This window comes from Eriocheir sinensis, unplaced genomic scaffold (genome assembly GCF_024679095.1).
Source record: "Eriocheir sinensis breed Jianghai 21 unplaced genomic scaffold, ASM2467909v1 Scaffold144, whole genome shotgun sequence".
Classification (NCBI taxonomy): Eukaryota; Metazoa; Arthropoda; class Malacostraca; order Decapoda; family Varunidae; genus Eriocheir; species Eriocheir sinensis.
Window position 1 is genome coordinate 333,736 of NW_026110784.1, and position 15,951 is coordinate 349,686.

A 15,951-nucleotide genomic window follows, 5' to 3' on the forward strand; every position below is an offset into this window, starting at 1 on the left:
ACGACACTTTTTTTAGTGCAAACCATCTGGAAATCAATAATCATTATAAGGAATACTTCTCATGAGTAGCTACTAAAACTTGACAACCTAGAAGGATGCACCATCAGACTGTAAAGGATAGATATATTATAAGACATAGCTACATTGGTGGATCCAAGCCCACCCCCCAGTGGTCCTGAGTGATACAGGAAAACTAGCTCAAAAGCGCGCTGCGGCTAAAACAATGCTTTGGCACAAAGTCCAGGCCGTTATACCCATTGATTTAGGTCACTCCACCAGTTTTTCAAGACCAGGACTGCCGAGAATGGCTAATCGGTAATGCTAATGCTCCTTCCACCCGCAAAAAGTCTGACGTTCCCCCAAAACTCATTTCCTGGATCTGCACCCAAAGACATACCGTAACATGGTTCAGTGATCATGGACAAAAAAAATGTTAAGCCAATCAATATCCAATCATTTCAGGATACATAAATCAGCATCCATATGAAGGAATTCTACAACTTAAAAGTGATGTTGAGCAGGGCATGTGTTAAGTGACTTGCACAGACTATTTTGTGAAGTCATAATTATATTAATAACACAACAATCAACAAACACTAGATGAAGTATTCATACCAAAATCAGTACATGGAGCTGGTGCACTGCAATGGGGAGCACATTCCTGCAGCTCACCAAGAGGGTTGGATGCTGCCATGTAGTTCAGGGAGTGGCTAAATGTCTTCACCCTTGGGCTCTTTCTTGGACTCTCCCCTTCAGCTGCCACATTCTCTTGGACATCGGACGTGTTTGGATCTGTTGGGATGTGGTTGTGTTAGATGTGGAATAACATACGACAGTGGAACATGGAAGGAAAGAGTATGTCCACACGGTAAAATACAGAGATGAGGATTGCACTGCATTAGTTAAGTGATTACAAGATGTAAATTGAAATTCTTTGGATACTGAAAGGATGTACGGGGACAACTGGGTGAGAAGGGAGAGAGATGCAGATTTTTATGTTATATAGCACGTTACACCAATGAAGCCTTAGGACATACACATTCAGAAAGACCACAACTTTGGCTGCTAGACGGAAAAGCACTAGATGTCAAAGTGCCAGGACATTGAAGGAAGTAATAATAAGAAAAGTAATAATAATTAATGAGTATAAATATATTTCTGATATTTCTGTTTATCTTAATACTAGTCTTGGAATTTTCAAACACTAAGAATATAATAAATAAATATTGATAAATTAATTTAAATAAATACATTAACTGTACTAATACTACCACTAACAATATTAACAGCACTGCACCTAATAGACTGAGCAATAAACTGAGTCTGATATGTAACCATAATTAAACTGTCTCTGTCTGAGTGTTATGTGAAGATTAATGCACCATGATAGGAATGGCATAGATGCATGCAGGTTGCTGAGATACTTACAGTCACCAGCCACTTGTAGATATGGCACCAAAATATGTTGTAAGCATTGGCGGCCAACTTCTATTTATTTAATTATTATTTTCTTTAAACAAAGGAGACAGCTCAAGGGCAACAAAGCGTACTAGAAAAAAAGCCCCACTACTCACCACTCCCAAACAGACAAAAGTAGAGTCTTGATACACTCTTCTTGAAGGTCAAATTATAGGCAGGAGGAAATGCAGACAATGGAGGGCTGTTCCAGTTTATCAGTGTAAGGGATGAAAGAGTGGAGATGCTGGTTAACTTTTGCATAAGATGTTTGGCAAGATAGAACATGCAGTAATTGACTTAAATTAGAAAAGTATAGATTTAGGAGGGAAATGGGCAGGCATTGGTTTAGTAATAGGGTGGTGGGGGAATGGAATAGATTCAGCAATCACATAGTGAGTGCAGGGACGATAGCTTGTTTTAAGAGTAGACTGGATAGCTACATGGACAAGGCTGACAGGTGGTAATGGGGAGGAATCTGGAGCTGCCGTGTGTAGGCCATTCGGCCTCTTGCCGCGGGAGGAGGGGAGGCATGCAGTTAGCAAGTTCAGAACAGCTGTCAGCGTGAAAGTGATTAGAATTTCCACATTATCATTATTTATATATATCACTTACCCCCGGCTGGCATCCTTCCGTAATAAATGTAGCTTCACACCAGGCTGTGTCCTCTTTATCACCACAAAGGGACATGATTTGAGGCTCCAGCTGGTAAACGTGGCGGCCGCGGCGGTGTTATGATTTTTGAACGAGGCAGCGTTGCAATCGGAGCAGAGAAAGATATTGCTGCGAATAGCGATATAATAAACAGTATAAGTTAGAACAAGATAATTATATTCAATCACTCTTTCCCCCAACAAACCAATGACTCAATGTATATATATCATCATTACTGATGGAAGTCAGCGTGCGTGCTAAAACAATGAGTTTGGAAGAAAAACATGATTACATAGTTTTTAAAGAACGGCAGTAGGGCTATAACCTTGGTTCATTCCAGTATGTATACAGAAAGGTTAAACACATAAAACACATCTAACCACTGGTAGCCTCCCACAAATGCAGAGAAAGTAATATAATTGCGGTATAATAATATAACAATAATATCATTACTCATGACATGCAGTCAGGCTATATCTACCTAGTAAATATATATATAGTTCCTACTGCTCATTTTAATATTTATCTACCTTTATTTTTTTATTTAAAATGGGAAATAACTGGACTGAAGAAAAAAAGTAGCAACATTTGCTGCTTGATCCCATGTAGCAACACTGCTGATGGGTACTGGGGGTTCGGGTGGGTCTTGGAGGGGGGAGGCGCCTGGATGTAAACAACGCTGCTCCTGCGCCATCTGTTGCAACAGACATACACCACCACCCGCCCACGGTCTCCTTGGTTATGCTTCCCTTATGTCTCGGTGTCCGCCATTTTCTTGATGTATACCTCACATAAGCGAGACATATTCTTTATAAGCACGGGCCCTGGAGCGTACGCTCATACCGAAGGTAAACGAGGATCAAGCCTCTACCTGTAACCCCTGAAACTACACCTCACCATAGCTGGGCACGATAACAGAAAACCTTATTCCCGATAACCGATAACTGATAATGAAAAACCTTAACGGCGATAACCGATATTCGTTAACTAGAGACACAAATATAGGCGATAACCGATAACCGATACCCGATATAAATCCACAATTCCGATACTAGCTAGCGATAAGTCCGATAGGCGAAAACGGTACTATATTGATATTTCAGATAGAACAACACTGATGAATTCAAATTTTCATTATCTGTATTTTAGGAAACTTACAAAACCTTAAAACCACACGTTGACACGTAAATATGGACGGTAATACTAAAAATGCCTGAATCGGTGTTGTTATTTGGCGTCCCCACCGTCAAATTGTTTACAAACATTGGTCTCTCGTGAACGGTGCATGCTCAGACCAGCAAGCGTAGAGCTGTACAGTCTCACAAAGCTTTTAAACCGTAATCAAGAGTTGCTGGAAGGCTGAATCAGACATATAGTACCACTACCACCATCCTCGCTGTTTTTAGAACGACACTCTGTACGAGTTGTATTTATATGTACAGAGTGTACATCGTTCTAGAAACAGCAGGGATGGTGGTACTGTATGTTTGATTCAGCTTTCCAGCAACTCTTAATGTGTTAAAAAGCATTGTGAGACTGAACAGGTCTACACTTAATGGTCTGAGCATGCGCAGTTCACGAGAGACCAGTGTTTGTAAACAAAAGCGCCAGCTTATGACGATGGGACACCAAATAACACAACACCGGGTGCCTTCAGTATCATGGCATGCTCACAAACGAATATGGAATATCAAATTTGAGGCAGTGAATAATCATTTTGGGGGTAAAGTTAAATGATTTTTCTCTATGATATATTGATTTTTGAGTAGCATAAAAAAAATAACCTAGTGCTTTAATTTTCATGATCTAAGCATGAAATCTCATCACCGAAATTTTTTCATACAACACCGGGCCACGCATGCGCAGTAGGGAGACAACGTTTTTTTCTGAGAGGCGGAAAAAAGTAGCGATTATCGCTAGTTTGGTTACAAAAGTAACGAAGATACCGATATATATTTAAATAAGTAGCGGATGGTCGATAATCCGATTTTGTTATCAGCGATAAAGTATCGCAATAACTTATCGCGATAACGCCCAGCTATGCACTTCACCCATCGTGAGTAGTGGGGGGGATTCTGGAGCTGCCCTGTGTAGGAAACTCAGCCTCTTGGAGTCTCCCTGTGTTCTTATGCTTTTATGTTACAATAGAGTATACGAGGCAGCTGACAATAATGAGAGTTACGATGTAGTTTATCTTGAAATTAGTAAGGCCTTCGATAAATTATCACACCAGAGACTGTTAAATAAAGTCAGGGCTCATGGAATAGAAAAGGAGGTTTATGATTGGATTAGGGCGTGGATTTACGACAGGAAACAGAGGGTTATCATTAACGGTAAAAAAAATCCGAATGGGGTAATATCACCAGTGGGGTTCCGTTTTAGGCCCACTTTTATTCATTATCTACATCAATAACATAGACAATGGGATAACTAGTGACATAGGTAAATTTGCGGATGACACCAAAAATTAACTCAAAATCTCAACTGGAAACTTCATATCTCATCTCTTACTAAATCAGCTTCCTCGAGGCTGGGCGTTCTGTTCCGTCTCCGCCAGTTCTTCTCCCCTGCACAGCTGCTGTCCATATACAGGGGCCTTGTCCACCTCGTATGGAGTATGCATCTCACGTGTTGGGGGGGCTCCACTCACACAGCTCTTCTGGACAGAGTGGAGGCTAAGGCTCTTCGTCTCATCAGCTCTCCTCCTCATACTGATAGTCTTCTACCTCTTAAATTTCGCCGCAATGTTGCCTCTCTTTCTATCTTCTATCGATATTTCCACGCTGACTGCTCTTCTGAACTTGCTAACTGCATGCCTCCCCCCCTCCCGCGGCCCCGCTGCACTCGACTTTCTACTCATGCTCATCCCTATACTGTCCAAACCCCTTATGCAAGAGTTAACCAGCATCTTCACTCTTTCATCCCTCACGCTGGTAAACTCTGGAACAATCTTCCTTCATCTGTATTTCCTCCTGCCTACGACTTGAACTCTTTCAAGAGGAGGGTATCAGGACACCTCTCCTCCCGTATTTGATCTTCCTTTCGGCCACCTCTTTTGTTTCTTTTTTAGGAGCAGCGAGTAGCGGGCTTTTTTTTATTATTGTTTTCTTTTTTTGTGTGCCCTTGAGCTGCCTCCTTTGTTGTAAAAAAAAAAAGGACGCACTATTAGGACAGGGGAGGATGCTAAAGCACTGCAGGAGGATCTCAACAAACTGTCAGCTTGGTCAGAGAAATGGCAGATGAATTTTAACATCACCAAGTGTAGCGTACTTAATGTAGGAACACGCAACCCATTACACGGGTATAGTTTAGACTCCACAGCGATAGGCAGATCAGAGTGTGAAAGGGATTTGGGAGTGTTAGTGAACTCTGACCTAAAACTAACGAAGGAATATGCGGTACAGTTTTGGTCTCCCCACCATGCAAAGGACATTGCTAAATTAGAAGGTGTTCAGCGTCGGGCAACAAAAATGATCCCTTCCTTGCCCAACAAATCCTACGAAGAAAGGCTTTCTACCCTTAACATGTTCTCTCTTGAGAAACGTCGCCTCAAGGAAAACTGATCGAATGTTTTAAAATACTTAATGGTTTCACGAATGTAGACAGAACAAAATTGTTTATGATCGATGACACTTTGCGCACGAGGAACAATGGCATAAAACTCAAATGTAGACAAGTAAATTCAGATTGCACCAAATTTTTCTTCAGCAACGTTGTAGTGCGAGAATGGAATAAGCTCCCACCATCAGTGGTCCAGTGTAACACGATTGACTCCTTTAAAAACAAGCTCGACCGTCACTTCCTTGAACTTAATATTAACTAGAGTAGAAAAGCAACGTTTTGGAGCCATCTGAATAACGGAGAATCACTTAGGTTTAAGTTCAGACCACCTAGTCTGAACCATGGGGTCTGTGTGGCCTGATGTTCTGGGTAATCTCTCTCTCTCTCTCTCTCTCTCTCTCTCTCTCTTACATCTAAGGATACGGCTCAAGGGTAACAAAAAGATTAAAAAAGCCCGCTACTCGCCGCTCCCACAAAAGGAAAAAGTAAAGAGTAGCCAAAAGCGAGGTCAATTTCGAGTGGAGAAGTGTCTTGATACACTCTTCTTAAAAGAGGTCAAGTCATAGGCAGGAGGAAATACAGACAAAGGAAGACTGTTCCAGAGTTTACCAGTGAAGGGGGATGAAAGAATGGAGATGCTGGTTAACTCTTGCATAAAGGGTTTGGACAGTATAGGGATGAACATGAGTAGAAAGTCGTGTGCAGCGGGGCCGCAGGAGGGGGGGAGGCATGCAGTTAGCAAGTTCAAAAGAGCACTCAGCATGAAAATATCGAAAGAAGATAGAAAGAAAAGCAAAATGGCGGCGGAATTTAAGAGGTAGAAGGCTGTCAGTAAGAGGAGAGCTGATGAGACGAAGAGCCTAAAACTCCACTCTGTCCAGAAGAGCTGCGAGTGAAGCCCCCACACGTGAGATGCATACTCCATACGAGGGCGGACAAGGCCCCTGTACGTATATGGAAAGCAACTCGTTATCTACTTCTTCCGTTTTATTCCACAATTTGTAAATTAGTATTAGTATTAGGTATTTACCTAGTTTACCTAGTTGTGAAATACAGGAAAAGAGCCGTACTAGGCTCGTGCTGTCCCGTCTCCAAAGCGCTTATTATTCAGTTTGGCTTTAAATTCATGAATCATTTTTGCACACACAGTCTCCTCGTCAAGTCCGTTCCATGTTGTTATGCTTCTGTATGGAAAACTGTATTTCTTGATGTCTCTCCTACAGTCGCTCTTCTTCAATTTCTTACCCTCTTTTCACACTCATGTCACGTACCACTAGGTCTTCCGTCCAATTTCTCCAATCCCTCTTGTATCCTATATTAGGTCCCCTCTCTCCTTCTCTCCAGTGTTGTTAGTCTCAATTTCTCCAGTCTTTCTTCATAAGTATGTTCTCTCAGAGCTTCCGGTAGTTTGGTCGCTGCTCTCTGTATTCTTTCCAACTTTCTAATTATTTCTTCAATCTAGGTGACCACACTAAAGCTGCATATTCCAGTCTTGAACGTATCATCGATGCTATTAGTTTCTTCACAATTTCTTCGTCTAGATGTGTAAATGCTGCTTTCATGTTTCTAAGAAGATTGTATGTTTCCCCAGTTATCCGATTTATATTCTTTCCAATGGATAACTTTTCTGTTATTGTCACTCCTAGATCTTTTTCCTGTTTTTTTCATGATTCTTTCATTACTCCGTCTACTGCTCTTACCAAACTCCATCACGCTACACTTCTCTGTATTGAATGTAATTTCCCATTTGCGTGACCATTCGCTTATTCTATCGAGATCTTGGCTCAGGGCTACAGTCTTCTTCATTAGCCACCCTCCTCATTATTTTAGTATCATCAGCAAACATGTTCATATAGCTTGCCACCCTTTCTGTTATGTCAATTATATATATTGCAAAACTAATCGGAGCCAGCACTGATCCTTGGGGGACTCCACTAGTCACTTCCGTCCAGCTTGATTTATTGTTCCTGCTTACTGTTTTCATTTCTCTCTTCGCTAAAAAGTCTATAATCCAACCCTTATATTATATTGCATCATCCTGTAGGTTTCTCCAAATAACTTGGTTATGTGCTTTTCTGGGGAGTAGGTCTTGCATCATTACTCCCAAATCTTTTTTCTTCATGTACTAACTTTAAGTTTTCTTCTCCCATCCTGTATGTTTTCCTTGGTCTTTTTATACTTTTCCCCATATCCATAACATGGCATTTGTTTGCATTAAATTCCGTCTCCCATAACCGGCTCCTTCTATACACTCTGTCCAGGTCTTTTTGCAATTCTTCACAGTGTTCCTCCATCTTCACTTTCCTTATTAATTTTGCATCATCTGCAAAAAGGCTCATATAACTTTTTATACCCTTTGGCATATCATTTATATATATTATTAAGAACATTATTGGTGTTTGTATCATTTCAGGTAAAATATATGTATTAAGTATATAAAAAAAAAACTAGTCCTGTTAGGTTTGTGTGGGTCAAGTCACGTGTTTGTGGAGGTCATCTTAGGTCCCAAAGTTTTTTTTTTTTTTTTTACGCGTTGGCCTATTGCGCCGGTAGGCTTCTTCCCGGTGGATCCTGATGGTCGGTCCAAGGCTTCTTCCAGGTGGTTCCTGATCATGGAGGTATTAAGGTCCTGACCTGATGGTCGGCCCAGCCTGTTCTGGCGCAGGCGAGTGTTTATAGTGGCGCCATCTTGCATTGGCTCATGCTGCCCTCCCAGAGCTCATCTTTAATCCTAGAATCTAGATTCCGGGTTGATAGGTGGTCTTCTGGACAGCATGTGGGTAGCTTTAAGCCACTCGGCGGCGGCTGAAAAATCCCAGCTTGGTGGCACCAGTCGGGGATTGAACTCGCGTCGTCCTGAACGCGGGGCCGTCTTGCTATCTGTTCAGCCACCGCCTGCAGTGCCTGTTCCAGAGCCTCAAGGGAAGTGCCGGCAGCCTGGAGGGGGTTTGGAGGCCCCTTATTCAGAGTGCCTTAAAGTGTGTGTGTGTGTGTGTGTGTGTGTGTGTGTGTGTGTGTGTGTGTGTGTGTGTAATTCACCACGGCCTGATCACAAGTTACATAAGATGATAAGAACATAACCACGATGGAGTCTGCAAGAGGCCGGTAGGCCCATACAAGGCAGCTCCTTTGAACCTAAGAACCGTGTATCTAACCCCACCTAATATCGCTGTCCATGAATTTATCTAATCTATTTTTGAATGTGACAATTTTATTGGCATTCACCACATGACTGCTAAGCCTATTCCACTCATTCACAACCCTGTCAGTAAACCAATTTTTGCCAATGTCCCTGTTGAATCTGAATTTATCCAGTTTAAACCCATTACTTCGTGTCCTACCCGGTTCTTTTACCAACAAAACCTTATGAATATCTCCCTTAATAAAGCCCTTCATCCATTTATAAACCTCGATCATGTCTCCACGCACCCTTCGCCTTTCTAGAGAATGCAAGTTTAACTGTTTGAGTCTTTCCTCGTATGGCAAGTTTCTCAACCCCTGAATCATCTTAGTCATCCTCCTCTGCACAGATTCTAACATTTTGATATCCATTCTATAGTAAGGTGACCAGAACTGAACCGCATAGTCAAGATGAGGTCTAACTAATGCTAAATATAGTTTGAGGAAGACTTTGACGCTTCTGTTGCTAACGCTCCTTGAAATAAATCACAGTACCCTATTTGCTCGATTTCTAGCTTGAATGCATTGTGCCCTTGGACGGAGATCAGAGCTCACTAAGACCCCTAAATCTCTCGCACCCAGACCTGCTTATGAGAGTGTCATTTAAGCAATAGTTGTGAGAGGGGTTGTTTCTACCTATACTCAGAATACTGCACTTCCCTAAATTGAACTCCATCTGCCATTTATCCGCCCAGTCATACAATCTGTTTAGTTCATCCTGGAGAATATTAGCGTCCTAATCCAACTCAATTATTCTACCGATCTTGGTATCATCTGCAAACTTACTGACATCACTACTAATTCCTGTATCTAAGTCATTGATATAAATAATAAACAAAAGTGGACCTAATACCAAACCTTGTTGGACCCCACTCGTAACACATCCCCAGTCAGATCTTTATTATTGATTTGCACTCTTTGCTTCCTATTGCTAAGCCACGCCTTGACCCAGTTCAAAACTTTACCCTCTACTCCGTGAGCCTGTAATTTAAGCAACAGTCGTTGGTGAGGAACTTTGTCAAATGCTTTACTAAAATCAAGAAAGATTACATCATAATTTTCATTTCTGTCTACCGCCTCAAATTTGGCAGGACTATTTTAACTACCACTAAGATATCTGGTTGCTGGGGTGGGAAGGAGTCATTTCGGGGCTCCTTAATTACTGTGAATGTGCAAGTAGTTTTTTGCAACAGTAATGAGACCACTGGGGCCATCTGGTTGCTGGGGTGGGAAGGAGAGAGGCTTGAGGGGTTACTTAGCGTTAGAGATGTTCAAGTGTATGGAGTGACAGTATGGAGTGTAGCCAAAGTTGTTCCTGGAAAAAGAAGAAAAGGAGGAAGGAAGAAGAAACGGAAGAAGAAACAAAAAAAAGACCACAAAAAATAGTAAGAAAAAGTAGAAAGGAAAAGTAGAATGAGAAGAAAATGAAGAAGAAAACATGAAGAAAAGAAGAAAAAGAAAAACAAAAACAGGACGGAGAAAACATGAAGAAAACAGCAGAAAAAATATAATAAAAGAAATAAATGAAAAAAAAAAAAACTTCCGTGCTTGTCCCCGGAAAAGAGACCCTGGCCAAAGGTGTTCCTGGAAAGTGACAACAGATAGAAGAAGTATGAAGTAAGAGGAAGGAAGAAGAAGAAGAAGAAAAGGAAGAAAATTGATGCCTTCTCGAGCACCCTGACTCTTCATGGCTGGAGGTAAGCACTATGGGAAAACATGACGTTATAGAGAAGGTGACTGTGATGAAGACTGGGAGGAGAGAATTTACCACAGGGGAGACAGGAAGACTTTTGGCACTCCCATTCTGAAGAAGGAGGAAAGGACTGTGATGAAGACTAGGAGATGCCAAGAGGCTATCAAATTTAATAGTTCAAGAGGTCTTTTAGTAACTGCACTTAAGTGCTAGAATACCAGAAATTAAGTTGTTCAAATTAGATACACTACAACTCTTGAATTAAAGAGTTGGAGGCCACAGGGATGAGCTTGGAAATATAGAAGAAGTTAGATAATTATTCACCAGTCAAGAAATGAAAGAATGAGCTACGATGCAACTCTTGAATTAGAGAGTTGGAGGCCACAGGGATGAGCTTGAGTTTAAGACCTTGAGCAGTAAGTATGGAGTATCATAACAAAGGAAGGGAGGCAGCAACACCAGCACCAGAGCTTGAAGGCACTTATTCAGAAGCTACAGGACATGTTGTGGGACCGTATACTCTGGCAAGGCTTCCACAAATGTTTCATCATGTAAGACTCTTACCTCTAACACTTTGACCGTCACGTTGGTGTCAGTCTTGATAAACCCTCGGCCGTCTTGGCTCTCTGTGCCTCGGTCCCACAGCCTGGCCACTCTTTGTTTCCTTGGCCTTGTCCTGCAGAGCCTCCCGGAGTGCCCCAAGCCTCTGGTCCAGTGCCGTCATCTCCTTGTTGCTGATCTTCAGCTGCCAGAAACACAGAGCCATTAGAGTTTAAGCCTGTATATTTAAAGTTGTGGTGACCACTGGTGAAAGCATGATATAAGAGCGACAGCAATCAGTAAGTCGTGGTTAATGCTGGCCATGTTTGTCAGGGAAAGGCGCACGATGGAGGGACGGAGTCTATCTCATCCGTGCCGGGCGGCTGCTGTTTTGGTGACGTAATTTTTAAGTCTTTCATAAACTGAATAAAATGGGTAGACTTAAATAAATGCCTAAAATAAGAATTTAAGATAACTTTTTTTTCTTTACCATGTCCTGTATACCAAAAGAAAGAGGAAAAAATATTTATAAGCAAATAATTAACTTATTACTTATTTGAAATTATTATGTAAAGAACGCCTAAAATAGTTTTTTTTATTTATTATTTTATAAAAAAAATAATATCATTATAAGTTTTAATGATCGGATGATCGGAATGATTAATCGGAACAGCAGTACTTAAAAAAATGATCGGATATATATATGTATATATATATATATATATATATATATATATATATATATATATATATATATATATATATATATATATATATATATATATATATATATATATATATATATATATATATATATATATATATATATATATATATATATATATATATATATATATATATATATATATATATATATATGTATATATATATATATATATATATATATATCAGTGGTGGGCACCGATCACTTTTTTGCTGTTCCGATCCCCGATCATCCGATCAGTTTGGGCAACTGATCCGATTCCGATCATCCGAACATTTTTCAAGTACTTATGTTCCGATCACCTTTCCGATCATCCGATCAATAAAATTTAAAATAATTACTTATTTTTTTAAATAAGAATTACAAGAAACACCTATTTTAGGCGTTCTTTAAGTAATAATTTCAAAAAAGTAATAACTTAATTATTTGCTCATAAATATCTTTATTTTTCCTCTTTCTTTTGGTATATATGTAGGGCATGGTAAAGAAAAAATGTTATCTTAACTTCTTATTTTAATAATTTATTTAAGTCTACTCTTTTGATTCAATTTCTGAAAGTTTGAAAAAGGAATTATGTTCGCTATTTTAACTTTTGTTTGAAGTTGATTTAGATTTTTGAGAAACATTTTTCAACTTTTTTAATATTTTATCATCGATATCTAGGAAATATTTTCAACTATTCTATAAAAAACGAGCGATAGTGATCATTAATCTCCTAGCCTTCCTGATTAAATAGCTTTCTGAATAAGAGATATTGGTCCATAAATAAGTTAGTTACAAGAAGAACATAAGGAATAAGGTTCTGATTAGAAGTGAACAGGTGTTGTGTCATCTGCCATCCACGTATCCTAAGACATCCCATCCTGATCTGCGCATGCGTGGAACCCTATGTTTACAAACACAGTGTTGATATCGTAGTTTGTCCAGGCAAGATGGCGGCAAGACAGCATGGCAGCTTTTATGGGAAAATGGCCAAATTCAAAAATGACATGGACCCCATAATTCAGATAGCCTTCCATTAAATGGAGAGAATCTGAGAAACATGACCATCAATCAGAAGAGAGTGTAGGTTATTTCATTTATCACATATACTGACATACAAGGGGTGTAGGTTATTTCATTTATCACATTTACCGACATATAAGGGGTGTAGGTTATCTCATTTATCACATTTACCGACATACAAGGGGTTTAGGTTATCTCATTTATCACATTGACCGACATACAAGGGGTGCAGGTTATCTCATTTATCACATTTACTGATATACAATGTTTCAGGTTACCTCATTTATCACATTTACTGACATACAAGGGGTTTAGGGTACCCAATTTTTCACATTTACTGACATACAAGGATAGGCGGTAGCTGAGTGATTAGCGTGCGGGGCCAGCATTCATCACGACGTGGACAACATCGATTCAAATCCCAACGTTACCACTTGGGATTTTTTAGTAACCGCCGAGTGGCTTAAGACTACCCACAGGCTGTCCAGAAGACCACTTATCATCCTGGATTCTAGAAAAAACCGTACAAGCGAATAAAAAATGAGTTCCAGGGGGCAGCATGAGCCAAGCATAAGTAGCGCCACTATAAAAATTGCCTGCGCCATGACGGGCTTCGGCCGACCACCAGGCCCCTGAAGAAAGCCTACCGGAGCTATAGGCTGAGATGTAAACAAAAAAAAGTTACCTCATTCATCACATTTACCAACATACAAGGGGTGTAGGGTACTTCATTTATCACATTTACCGACAGAAAAGGGGTGTAGGGTACATCATTTATCACATTTACCGACATACATGGGGTGTAGGGCATCTCATTTATTATATTTACCGACATTCAAGGGGTGTAGGTTATCTCATTTACCACATTTACCGACACTCAAGGGGTGTAGGGTATCTCATTAATTATATTTACTGAGATATGAGGGTATAGGTTATCTCATTTATCACATTTACCGACATAGAAAGGGTGCAGGTTATCTCATAAATCACATTTACCAAGATACAAGGGGTGTAGGTTATTTCATTTATCACATTTACCGATGTACAAGGGGTGCAGGTTATCTCATTTATCACATTTACCGACATACAAGGGGTGTAAGTTATCTCATTTATCACATATACCGACATACAAGGGGTGCAGGTTACCTCATTTATCACATTTACCGACATACAAGGGGTGTAGGTTATCTCATTTATCACATTTACCGACATACAAGGGGTGTAGGTTATCTCATTTATCACATTTACCGACACACCTCATTTACCTCATTTGCTGACATACAAAGGGTGCAGGAAGAAACTTTCATATTTCAAGCAATTTTCAAATCCAAAACATACGTCAACATTTCCTTTTAGAAAGACAAAAAAAATAAAAAATAAAAAAAACTCGGATGGAACATATCGCGATAGGCATTCAACAAAGACATGGTACCGTGTCGCAATTCATCCACCCTTTGTTTGTAAACAGATCCCGCACATGCGCAGAATGGATGGGATGTCTTAGGATACGTGGATGGCAGATGACACCACACCGGGTAGGACACGTAGCAATGGGTTTAAGTTGGATAAGTTCATGCTCAACAAAGACATTGGCAAGAGTTGGTTTACCAACAGTGGTGGATGAGTGGAACAGACGTAGAAATCATGTGGTGAGCGCCAACACGATAGATACATTCAAGAAGAGGTTAGATGAGTTCTTGGATGGGAGGGGTATGCGGCGGTAGTTTGGTGCCGTGGTCTGGGCCAATGTCAATATAACTATATAGACATTGGTCTGGGCGGCATGTTGCGCTGTCTCGCGAGACCTCCTTCCTCCTCCTCCTCTTGTTGCGGGGGGAGCCCGACGGGTGGGTGGGTGGGTGTCGAGGGAAGGAATAAATAAACGATCAATAATTGTCGCTTAATTTTATAACTAAAGACGCTTATTGAAGTAACTATTTAGCAACATGCATAAAAGTAATTGTAAGAATTATGCAATCACTTGTTGTCATAACAACGTTGACCACTTTCTTTTTCTGTGATCGGTGATCGGAAGTCAGTTTGTGAAGTTCCGATCTCCACAGTCCGATTACCATTGGCAACGATGATCCAATCTTTGCATTCCGATCGTCAAGTGCTGTTCCGATCAGATCGGAAGATCGGACGATCGGACTGATGATCAGGCAAGTTTATATATATATATATATATATATATATAGATATATATATATATATATATATATATATATATATATATATATATATATATATATATATATATATATATATATATATATATATATATATATATATATATATATATATATATATATATATATATATATATATATATATATATATATATATATATATATATATATATATATATATATATATATATGCAAATACAAATCACTTGGTAGCGTGATTTGTAAATATTTGCAGTAATCACTGAGGAAGTTAATATATGAAACACGAGAATCCTGATATTTCTGTGTATTACATCTTCAGGGGAAAGATACAGGAGTGAAGAGTATAAGGGCTTATATACAGAAAACACAACATTGGTCTGGTTCATATATGGCAACTCCGCCTAATCCTTTAGTTTCCTATTTTTATTTAATGGTACAAAAATTTATTGGCAATTTTTTAAAGTTTTAGTACATTGCATTTCACAGCAGACAAGTCAGTAGTAGAATAATACTTAAAAATAATCATAAGAATATAAGAAAGTAAAATATTAAATTGGTAAAATATATAGGCAGGATATCAGTTCGTCATCTGACATTTCAGAAATATGGGCGTCGAAATCTTTTAGGGACAAGTGAGGTCAGATGGTGATCCAAGGTGTGTCCTTTTGTGCGTGTGTATGTGTGTGTGTGTGTGTATGTGTGTTTCACATTCGGAACATACCACAATTTTAGTAAATCAAATATCATTTTAACAGCTTTTGTGTATACAGTAACTTAGTGATCAATGTGGATTCTACAAAACATACATATAAACATATAAAACAAACAAATACAAATAAAATTATTAAATAAATAATGAATAAAAACCACGGAACAGAGAAATGGTGAAATGATATCCTGGTGCAGATGACAGTGGGAAAAGTTTGGGCGTACCTAATCAAGGGATTATAGAGGTCATAAAACGAAAA

The 15,951-nt window shown here is 39.5% G+C and overlaps 1 long non-coding RNA gene across 1 annotated transcript; it reads right to left on the reverse strand.

Moving 5' to 3' along the window:
* Positions 1-586: 586 nt before the first annotated feature.
* On the reverse strand, positions 587-11,274 carry LOC126990079 (uncharacterized). The gene is made up of 3 exons (XR_007743995.1): positions 11,108-11,274; positions 2,071-2,238; positions 587-792 (listed from the first exon to the last, which is right to left on the reverse strand). It is a non-coding gene; the product is annotated as an uncharacterized LOC126990079 (long non-coding RNA).
* Between the last annotated feature and the right edge of the window lie 4,677 nt (positions 11,275-15,951).